Here is a 12,063-nt window from a genome sequence, read left to right as displayed (position 1 = left end):
CACTGAGCCAGGAGCCACGCTAGATCCCAGGACCCTGGGATCATGACCTGATAGTGGCTTAATTAACCATCTGAGCCACCCAGGTGCCCCCTGTTGAGAGTTTTTATTACGAATTGATGTTTAATTTTGTCAAGTGCTTTTTCTGTATCTATTGAGATGATTATATGATTTTTATTTTTTATTTTGTTAATGTGTAGTATATTACATTGATACATGGATGTTGAACTATCTTCGCATCTCTGGAATAAATCCCACTTGATGATGGTGTATAAAATACTCAATTCTTTTTCTTTTAACTTTGAATGATTAGTCTCGGAATGATACCTCAATAATAATAACAGAAAATACTTTTTTGTTGGGGGGGCATCTGGCTGGCTCAGTCAATAGAGCATGTGACTCTTGATCTCAGGGTCTTGAGTTCGAGCCCCATGTTGGGTGTAGAGATTACTTAAGGAAATTAAAAAAAAACCTGAACTTGGAGCGCCTGGGTGGCTCAGTCGGTTAAGCGGCTGCCTTCGGCTCAGGTCATGATCCCAGGGTCCTGGGATCGAGCCCCACATCGGGCTCCCTGCTCAGCGGAGAGCCTGCTTCTCCCTCTCCCTCTGCCTGCTGCTCCGCCTACTTGTGCTCTCTCTCTGTGTCAAATAAATAAATAAAATCTTTAAAATAAATAAATAAAATTTAAAAACCTGAAGCTCAAGAAAGAAAATACTTGTAGGGGCACCTCTCTGGCTCACTCAGTAGAGCATGTGACTCTTGATCTCGGAGTTGTGAGTTTGAGCCATACGTTGGGTGTAGAGATTACTTAAAAATTAAAAATCTTAAAAAAAATACCTAGTTGCATAAGACATAATAATAAATTATTAACATCTATAAAGCTAAGGGTAAGATGGCTTCCATCATATTTTTGTTTCTTATTTACAGTTTCATCCAGTTTCCTTGGAGTAGACTCCTCCCTTTCATGACTCCCGACAACTCACTGATGTGGTCAGTTTCATCATTTTCAGCATCTTTAGACGTGGATGGTGCAACTGTGGGTTGAGAAATCAAATCTCCTAATCTTTCCTTTTTAAAGAAATGATCCATCCTTAAATATAAAAAAGTTATACATTTTCTTTTATTTGAGAATAAAATATTGTTAAAGTCATAAAATGTTAAAGTAACAGTTTTAGAAACAATTTAAAAATTTAGAAAAATTTGAAAATTTGAAAAGTACTATTGTAAAACAAGACCACAAAACGTACTGCTTATGTTTTTGTGGAGGCATAAGCAAAGCTTCAGAATTTGTAATTAATGATATGTAGGGCAATATTCAAGTTACAGGAATTTATAGCAGGTGTAAATAATAATAGCTGGTAAGAGCACAGAATGGAGATCAAACTGAGTTCGTCTCTGAAAAACATATGTGTACCCTAAAGCTGTTGTTATCTTAGAAAATTCTAGATAACACAAGACTATACAAGCACACATTCCATTAACGGTCGGAGTGATGGCATCGTTACCTGTCACGTAGCCTCTGGAAAACTCCGCTGTACACGCAGGAAGGAATAGGAGTGGAAAGGGCAGATAACATCTTAGTATTAATATGAAAATAGTATTGGCCCTCAGGGGCCTGTGGTCCCCCAGGAATCTTTGAGAACTGCTGTTTCTAAGTGATTCTGACTGCAGCCTGATGTGAAACTCTGGTGGGAGGAAGGGCATTGTTATTAGTCAAGTGCTTCTTGTCCCAGGCACTGTGTTAGGAACTTTACAAGATACAACCTCATTTAGTCAAGGTCTTTGTAATGGTGGCACAGAAGTGATAACGAGGTCAAAATTGGGCTATATATGAAGGTAGGATTTTGTTGATTCATCTACTGTAAGATGTGAGTCAGGTCAAGGGTGGCCTTAAGGGTTTTGACCAGAGTAACTGGAAGGGAAGAGCTGCCATTTCCCTGGGATGAAGAAAAGTACTGAAGGGCAGGTTTGGGATAGGGAAAATATCAGCTGTATATAGAAAATGGCGCTCAGGGGAGAGGAATGGGCAGGAGGTATAAATTTGGAAGTTGTCAGCCTATCAGTAGTATTTTAAGACACAATCCTGGGCAGAATCACAAAGAGAATGAGTAGGTATAGAAGAGAAGACACCTTGAGGACTAAGCCCTGCAACACTGCATGATTTAGAGGTCAAGGAGATAAGCAAAGAGTAGCAAGCAAGGGAGCAAGAAAATCAGAAGATATGTATTCTGGACGCCAAGGAAAGGTTGATTCACCACAGAATGAATGTTACCATGACAAGGGCTACTGATGGGTCAAGTGGATGAAGACTGAGTTGACCCTTAGATGGAGCAACAAGAAGGTAATTGGTGACTTTGATAAGGGGGAGAAATTCTGTTTGTAGTGGGTTCAGGACTGAGTGGGAAAAGAAGAATATATATCTGTAGTTACAGACAATTTTACTGAATAATTTTGCATAAAGAAGAACATAGAAGGGGGGGTATGGGGTCAGGAGAGGGTTTTGTTTTATCTCTTCCTTTTTTTTTCCCCAAAGATTTTATTTATTTATTTGACAGAGACAGACGAGCGAGAGAGGGAACACAAGCAGGGGGAGTGGGAGAAGGAGAAGCAGGCCCCCCGCCGAGCAGGGAGCCCGATGCGGGGCTCGATCCCAGGACCCTGGGATCATGACCTGAGCTGAAGGCAGACGCTTAACCGACTGAGCCACCCAGGCGCCCTGTTTTATCTCTTCTTAAGAAGGGGGAACTACAGCATGTTTTATGCTGTTGGAAATGATCTGATCTGGTAAAGAGGTAGAATGTTATGATGCAGAAGAGAGAGGGGGAGAATTGCTGGAGCAGTGTCTTTAAGTAGGACAGACAGAAGATCTTGTCCACAAATGGAGAGGTTGGTTTTCACTGGGAGCACAGATAGTGCCTCTGTGGGACTGAAATGAGAGGTAAGGTTTATGGGTATGGATGCAGGTAGGTAGATGTAGAGATGGAAACATGGACATTCTTCTTAGATTGAATCTATATTCTCAGCAAAACAAAAACCAAGAGAGTGAGGGTGAGGCAATTTAGGGTAATGTGAAATGGCAAAGAAGCCACAGAAGGACAGTCTGGGGTGTAACAAGAAATAGGCTACGTGTGAATTTCACATCCGATTATCTCAAGTGAATTCTAGGATTAACTGTTACAGAGCTTCCATTTTTGCTGCAGGGTCTCACTAAATGAGATATACTTATATTTCTTTGAGTTTATTTAAGTTTCTTCTATCTTACCTTTCATATCAAGGAATATTTTTAAATATACTACCTGATTAGTGTATGATATTTTATTTGTGTTCAAAGGATTAGCTTTTGCAATCAAGTTGTACCTTAGAATTATCCTTGTTTTAATGGTCGTATCATACTTCACAGTTCTTGTAAATAATATACAAAGGTGTTAGAAAACTTTCTTAACTGGAAAGCAAAAGGGCAAAAACAGTTGATTACATCAAGTCTGTTTTATATGCTGATAGCACTAGTGAAAACAATAGCCATTAGTTACATAAAATGTGTTTTTGAACTTTGATACCGGATGCAGATCTGTAAAACCAATGGCTAGTTGCTTTCTAGTGAAGGAAGAAAAGCAAATCCATGGATCACATTTTTGTCAAGTCATCCATTCCTAGAACTGTTTAAGGACTTTGCCTAATCAGAGTGATTTATTATATATTTGAGAGTGTATTGCTTCATAGTTACTCTTTTGTGTGAAACCCAGATTCATTTTCATTATTAAAGTATATAATCAAAGCCTTTAAACAGTTAACTTTAGGAGAAGCAACAAAACAAAAACCAACCCTGCATCATTCATGCTTCTGCAATTCTTTCTTTCCTCTTGATCTTAGTGTGTCATATGTATATCGTCATGTTTTTTGTATTTGCAAATTATGCTGTAAACTGGTGTTATTTTGTGTAGGTGACTAGCTGTTTTCTCACTGTGATGTAAAGAGACTTTGTTGCTATGTGGCCAGCTCCAGGATTTATGGACACCTCTTACTGGTTGCACGGCCTTTCTGAAGTGGTCAGGCGGATCAGCTGTCGCCTTTCTCTCCCTGCATGTCACAAGTCTTATGTTGCTGTAGGTTGGGTTTCAGTGCCCTTAAGTGTTTCTTTTGCATCCTGGATTAACAATGCAGGAGTTTTTTGAGAATGGTAATTGCCTGGGTTGTGTACAGGAAGATGACCGCCTGTGCTGCAGAATTAGCACTATATTGTGGACTGATAGTCATCGTGAAGATTGCTGGGTGTATTAGATTTACTCGGAATGGTTATGTGTACAGGCAAAGCTTCTCACTGGGAGTACGGAAGAACTCGAAGCTGTCACCTGACTCCACCTGTAGGCAATAAGCTGCAAGATAAAGTAGAAGACTGATGAAAAAATCTATACATGGGGCGCCTGGCTGGCTCAGTTGGAGTGTGTGACTCTTGATCTTAGGGTTATGAGTTCAAGCCCCACGTTGGGCATAGAGCCTCCTTTATTTTTTAAGATTTATTTATGTATTTTAGAGAGATAGAAGAAAGGGAGAGAGGTGAGCGGGGGAGAGGGAGAGGGTAAGAGTGAGGGAGAGAAGCAGACTCCCTGCTGACCACCGAGCCCAACACGGGGCTCCATCCCAGGACCCTGAGATCATGATCTAAGCCGAAATCAAGAGTCAGACACTTAACCAGCTGAGCCACCCAGGTGCCCGCCCGCCTTTAAGATCTATTTATAAGCCTACTTAAAAAAAAATATATGTAGACACATTTTAACAGATTGGCAGGCAAGTTGTACAATGAATGTGACATCAAGTTAGTTCTGTGGAACGATAGACATGAACAACTTTCTTAAGGGCCCTGAACTGAACAGCTTATTTAAACATTTGGTCAGTGCCACCTAGGAACCATACATATGATTAATTGACAATATAGGGTACTGCTTTAAGACTTCTCCTAGTAACCACCAGATGAAGAGCCAAACTTCTTAAAGAAAAAAACAGAAGAGGGATTATTCAAAAGTGGTCTGGTATATGTAACCAACTTAACCTCCAGTAAACACCAGAATGGGACTAATGTTAGCAGGGGGAATTAGTGAAATACAAAGGCAAACATCTGACCCTAGTGACAATCAGGTCAGGTCTTTCCTTAACAATAGGCTCCCACTGTCTGAAATTGAAATGCAGCCTTTCCTGCAGGTAGAGAATGGTCTAGTTTTCAGAAGGGCTGCCATTTAGCCCTGGTTTTGTAATTAGCAAATAATAAAGCAGTCTTTTTTTTTTTTTTTTTTAAGATTTTTATTTATTTATTTAACAGAGATAGAGAGCACAAGTAGGCAGAGCGGCAGACAGAGGGAGAGGGAGAAGCAGGCTCTCCGCCGAGCAGGGAGCCCGATGTGGGGCTCAATCCCAGGACCCTGGGATCGTGACCTGAGCTGAAGGCAGCCGCTTAACCAACTGAGCCACTCAGGTGCCCCAATAATAAAGCAGTCTTAAGAACTCTCCTTATTAGATTAGAATCTAATAACCATTTTACTGAATTTACCAAAAAAGTTTCTAAAAATGAATGAAAATCTTTTAATGCCCTTATTCAGCTTTTGAGTAGATATTCTTATAAGTTTAGCAGTTGCTTGACATTTATGAAGAGTAGTTGCCCCAAATTTTTAAAAAAGAATTTTTTTTTTTTTAAAGATTTTTTATTTATTTGACAGAGAGAGATACAGCGAGAGAGGGAACACAAGCAGCGGGAGTGGGAGAGGGAGAAGCAGGCTTCCTGCCGAGCAGGGAGCCCGATGTGGGGCTCGATCCCAGGACCCTGGGACCATGACCTGAGCCGAAGGCAGACGCTTAACGACTGAGCCACCCAGGCGCCCCTAAAAAAGAATTTTAAAGTTTGCTTAGTCTCTTGCTCTGTGTTGGGGTCAGTTTTGTGTTTAAAAATATGATTTAGGGACACCTGGGTGGCTCAGTTGGTTAAGCGTCTGCCTTTGGCTCAGGTCATGATCCCAGGATCCTGGGATCAAGTCCCGCATCAAGCTCCTTGCTCAGTGAGGAGACTGCTTCTCCCTCTCCCTTTGCCTGCCGCTCCCCCTGCTGTGTTCCCTCTCTCTCTCTGACAAATAAATAAAATCTTTTTAAAAATTAATAAAAATAAAAGTATTAGTAGGATCTTCCCCCCTCCTTTTTTTAAGGAGAACCTTAATTCAGACTTATTTGCCAGTAATAATGCCAGTTAGTAGTCTGAACTACATACAGGCATATCTCATTCTATTGTGTTTTGTAGATACTGTGTTGTGTTGTGTTTTGTTTTGTTTTTTTTTACCAATTGAAGGTTTGTGGCAACCCTGCATCAAGCAGGTAATTGGTACTATTTTTCCAACAGCATTTGCTCACTTCGTGTCTGTCACATTTTGATAATTCTTGCAGTATTTCAAACTTTTCCATTATTATATTTGCTGGTGTGATCTATGATCAGGGATTACAGCTTGTTGAAAGTTCAGATGATGGTTAGCATTTTTAGCACTGATGTATTTTTAAATTAAGGTATGTATGGGGCATGGGGGTGGCTCAGTCAGTTAGGCGTCTGCCTTCAGCTCAGGTCATGTCCCTGGGTCCTGGGATCGAGTCCCAAGTTGGGCTCCCTGCTCAGGGGGGAGTCTCCCTCTCCCTCTGCCCCTCCCCCAACTCATGTCCCTCTCTCTCTCTCTCAAATAAGTAAAATCTTTAAAAAAATTAAGATATGTACATTTTTTTAGAGATAATACTATTGCGTACTTAATAGACTACAGTGTAGTGTAAGCATAGCTTTTTTTTTTTTTTAAGATTTATTTATTTATTTGAGATAGAGTGAGAGAGTGCATGTGCACGGGGGTAGGGGCAGAGAGAGAGGAAGAGGGAGAGAAGCAGGCTCCCTGCTAAGCATGGAGCCTGAAGCTGGGCTTGATCTCACAACCCTGAGATCATGACCTGAGCCAAAATCAAGAGTTGGATGCTTAACTGACTGAGCCACCCAGGCGCCCCTAATCATAGCTTTTATATGCACTGGGAAACCAAAAAACTCATTTGACTCACTTTATGGAAATACTCGCTTTGTTTCCGTGGTCTGGAAACCAAACCCTTGATATCTCAGAGATATGCCTGTGTTGTGGAGCTTTCCTAATGCATAGATACATACGTACATAGCATTTGAGTATTTCCTAGTGAATGAAGGTCTTCGCTAGCTAGCTGTAATTGACGAGTGATTAGTAGTTAACATGGATTATTTTCATATGAGCAAGTGCTTGAGGGTGTTTAAATTCTTTTTGGACCCTACTATTGATTTACTTAGCAGGTCGTAGAATAAAAGTTAAATTTGTAATCAGCTCCTCCGTTATAAATTTGGATTAATGATATCTGAATTAATTGGTGAAGTCTGTTCCACAGGCTTCATGAAGTTTTTTGTTTAAAAGATATTTTGATAATTTAGTCTCCTGGCTGGCCATTCATTTCTTAGGTCCTAATAGCACTGTAGTTCTAAGAAGTGCTGAAATTAACGTTCAAGATGTCACTGTCTAGTTACATGAATTGTTATACTAAATGTTAACATGTTAAAATAATCAGATTTAAATCTCATTTAATTTCTAGTTTCTTCTGCTTTCTGCCTATCACCTAGGAGTTTTGATAAAATGAAAAGATAAACCCTTTTAATGTCAGTTTACCACAAAGTACAAATTAAATGGCACTCTGATGATGGCTGGAATACATTGCAGAAGGAATGTTAGTGGTGATCACAAGAGAAGCAGAATGAAGTCCTGGGGCCTCTGCTGAAGCATTCCTAATAGAAATCTGCCTGCCGGCCATCTGGACCAGAACGTGAAGGGAAGTTCCTGGGGTCTGAGAGGGAATTTATCCCCACGTGTCCTTCAGTCCTTTGATCTCGATTTTGGGGAGGGAGGAGGAGAAGCAACTATAAAGAAGAGTGAAAAGAGACCAGACTGTGGATTTATGTGGTTATTTTTGGTGGGTAATCATGATATTTCCATTACAGGAATGTTAAGAACTCAATATCTCAAAGGAAAGACTCTGCAAAGGGAATAAAAAAGAATGACTTCTCTGTAGCCACTTGAGGGAAACAGACCAAAAGAGCAAATTTTTAAAAACTTTAGAATGTGTTTTGTTATGGGAAGTTTGAAAGCAATTCCCTTGAGTCTTGGGTAGTAAAATAGATCATTCACCAACTACCTTTAAAGCACTGGCTGTCTGCCAAGTCCTGTGCTAGATGCTTGGTATTCACCGATAAGCAAAAATACAGACTCTGCTCTTTGAACTTTAGAGTTAATCACGCTCAGAAATGTTTGATCACAAACTGAAGTGACATTGTCTAGGAAAAGAACATCAGTCAAGTGATGCATTTGACAGAAAACCTTGATATGGACATGGTGGGCAGGGGTGTATTAGGGAAGGCTGCCCTGATCTGATCTCTGAAGAATGCGTAGGAATTAACTAGGCATTGGGAAGGGCATTTTAGATTGAGGGAACGACATGTACAAACACTCTGTATCAAGAGGGAGTGAGATGTTTAAAGAATTGCAGTTAGGCCAGTGGTGCAGAGGTACAGCCTGAAGTGAGGTCAGTGGGGCCAGACCATAGAGGTCCTTGTCAGCCATGGTCTTTGGCATTGGGTCTTTGTTTCTTTGCTTCTTGGTTATTTATTTTTTAACTTCTTTATTGTGGAAAGTTTCAAACGTACACAGAAGAGAGACTAGTATAATACACTCAGTGTACTCATCTAGCTTTTATCAGCCCACAGCCAATCTTGTTTCATTTATATTTTCACCCATCTGATTGTAGTTTTGATTCTTAAAGCAATGGGAGTCATTTGAAGAAGTTTTTTGTTTTTGTTTTTTTTTAAGATTTCATCCATTTATTTGACAGAGAGCGAGTGAGCACAAGCGGGGAGCAGGAGAGGGAGAAGTGGGCTCACAGGGCAATGGCAGAATCAGGGCTGGGCTTTGATCTGGTAGTTATTTCCATTGTGAAGACGATTGTGGAGGCAGGAATAATTTTTCTGGCATTTTAAAAGACTGGTAGCTAAACTAATTTTGAACTGGACATGTGAGCGTTGTAAATGTGCAATTACTAAAAATATGGGCTGATCAGAACTCTCTCACCTAGCCATGTTTAATACATCTATTTTGGGCCCTCTTTTCCCACTGCCAGGACTCCCTAATCTCCCACGACTGCTGAGTTTGCTTCTTACCCTTAAATGACAAGCCTGCTTCCCTCACTCCTTTTATTGGGCAAGGATAAAAACAGTTATTTTTCAGTGCTGTGGGTGGATAAGGAGTTCAGTCTGCTCTTTGTGTTTTTCTTTCTCTGGTTATTTGCAACTTTTGCTGCTCTGTCTTACATAGCTACCTTCCTCTAGTGGAAGTGACGAAACGCTAGTACTTGTTAACTTGCAGAAGGACCCAAGTAACCCTTTATCCTTGTTAAGGTGAGTATGTGGATCTGGAGGACTCCCAGGCTCTGCTGGCTTAGAACAGAATGAACCTTGGTAGGCTGCTGGCATGTAATGCAGCCACATAGTTCATAAACCAGCTACAAACGTCTGTCAGCTTTTGGTTCCTTAGCAAAATGAAGAGGAAGATGATATTCTTGCTGGTATTCTTTGAGTATTGTGATTAATCATTATCATATACTGAGCATGTTTTGCAAATGGAGACCATGTGCTATAGAACCGAAGCTACAAGCGTAATTTGCTCTTTATACAGACACAGACTCCCGGGATTCTCATTATGAGTGTTCGCTAATGGTGGGTAGTGCTACAGCATTCGGCCGGAGTCGGTGAGGGGGAAGTCAGGTGTGTAGTTGAGGTCTGAGTTACCCTCCTTAAAGCACAGTTTCTTCACGTGTAAAATAGAAGTACATCCACTAACAGCATCTAATTCCTAGGGTTATTATGAGAATTAAATAAGATTATATGCACAGCATTTAGGACATTTTAAATTGCTCGACATATTACAACTGTTACTAATAATTCTTTAAGCTTAGATTGAACCTTTACTGATCCTTTAAAGTAATCTAGCAATTGTGTTTTAAAATATATCCAGTACCTTTAAAAAATATTTTATACCTTTTTAATAGACTTTATTTTTATAGAGCAGTTTTAGGTTCACAACAAAATCAAGTGGCAAGTACAGAAAGTGCCTGTATGCCTTCTGCCCCCACATACTTAAAACCTTCCCCAATGTCAGCACCCCCCACCCGAGTGGTACGTGTGTTAGAGACAGTGATCCTACATTGACACATCATTAGCACCCCAAATCCATACTTTATAGTAGGGTTCACTCTTGGTCTTGTACATTCTGTGGATTTTGACAAATATATAATGACATATATCACCATTATAGTATCATACAGAATAGTTTCCCTGCCCTAAAAGTCCTCTGTGCTCCTGTTGTTCATCCTTCCCTGCCCCCACCCCCGGCAACTGTTCATCTTTTTACTGTCTCCATAGTTTTGCCTTTTCCAGTATGTCATATAGTTGGAATCATAACAGTATGTAGCCTTTTCAGATTGGCTTCTTTCACTTAGCAGTATGTTATGCCTTTGCATGGTTTGATAGCTCATTTCTTTTTAGTGCTGAATAACATTCCACTGTCTGCATGTACCACGGTTTGTTTATCCATTCACCTATTGAAGGACACCTTGATTGCTTCCACGTTTTGGTAATCATGAATAAAGCTGTTGTAAATGTTTGTGTGCAGGTTTTTGTGTGATCATGTTTTCAACTCCTTTGGGTGAATATGAAGGAGCACAATTGCTGGATTGTATGGTAAGAGGAAGTTTAATTTTGTAAGAAACCACCAAATTGTCTTCCAAAGTGGCTTATACCATTTTGCATTCCCACCAACAGTGAGAGAGTTCCTCTTGCTCCAACTCCTTCCCAGCATTTGGTGTCAGTGTTGTGTATTCTGACACCAAGTGGATTTTGGCCATTCCCATAGGTGTGTAGTGGTAGCTCGTTGTTTTAATGTGCAATTCCCTATTGACATACAGGGTTGAGCATCTTTTCATATGTTTATTTGCCATCCATCTTTTCATATGTTTATTTGCCATCCGTATATCTTCTTTGGTGAGGTGTCTGTTAGGTCTTTTACCCATTTTTTTTTTAGATTTTATTTTTAAGTAATCTCTCCACCCATCATGGGGCTTGAACTTACAACCCCGAGATCAAGAATCTCATGCTCCACTGGCTGAGCTAGCCAGGCCCCCCTCTTTTTACCCATTTTAAAATCAGGTTACTTATTTTCTTCTTGCGAGTTTTAAGAGTTCTTTTGGATGAGTCCTTTATCACATATGGCTTTTGTAAATGTTTTCTCCCAGTCTGTGACTTGTTTTCTCATTCTCTTGATATTCAGTATATTTTTACTTACTTTCTGGGAGAAAAAGTCTACTTATTTGAGTTTTCTGTGGGGTGAGGGGAGGAGGAGGAAATAGGAGTTTAATATTTCTCATTCTTTAGCATTCTGTTTCCTTCAGAATTTAGGTAATTATTAGGACATTCTTAAAAGTAGTTTTTACACTTTATACCCAGTAGGATAGCTATAATTTTTAAAATGGAAAATAAGTTAGGATGTGGAGAAATTGGAAACCTGTACATTGCTGGTGGAAATGTAAAATTGGTCAGTCACTGTGGAAACAGTTTGGTGATTCCTTAAAAAGTCAAATGTAAGAATTGTATTTGACTCAGCAATTCCATTCCTAGATACCTGAAAGAATTGAAAACAGGTACTCAAACAAATATTTGTATACAAATGTTCAGCACTGTTCATGATTGCCAGAGATTAAAAACAGCCAGATGTTTATCAATGAATGGATAAACAAATTGTAGTATATAGATATAATGGACTAGTATTCCGCATAAAAAAGAATGAAGTTCTGATCCATGCTGATACAGTGTGGATGAACCTCAGAAACATAACTAAGTGAAAGAAGCCAGACTTTTTGGTCACATATGATTCCATTTATATAAAATATGCAAATAGGTAAATCTGTAGATGCAGAAAGCAAGATCTAAGGTCCTGG

General features: G+C 39.8%; 1 protein-coding gene across 1 annotated transcript in view; it reads left to right on the top strand.

The window, feature by feature from the left end:
* The window catches only part of NUDT3 (nudix hydrolase 3), a 123,070-nt gene that overhangs the window by 23,656 nt on the left and 87,351 nt on the right, over positions 1-12,063 (top strand). The gene's annotated exons all lie outside the window — the stretch shown is intronic.

Source organism: Mirounga angustirostris, unplaced genomic scaffold (genome assembly GCF_029215605.1).
Source record: "Mirounga angustirostris isolate CCGP_5_RB_7025 unplaced genomic scaffold, mMirAng1.0.hap1 SCAF_8, whole genome shotgun sequence".
Classification (NCBI taxonomy): domain Eukaryota; kingdom Metazoa; phylum Chordata; class Mammalia; order Carnivora; family Phocidae; genus Mirounga; species Mirounga angustirostris.
This window is presented reverse-complemented; position numbering and strand designations above follow the sequence as displayed.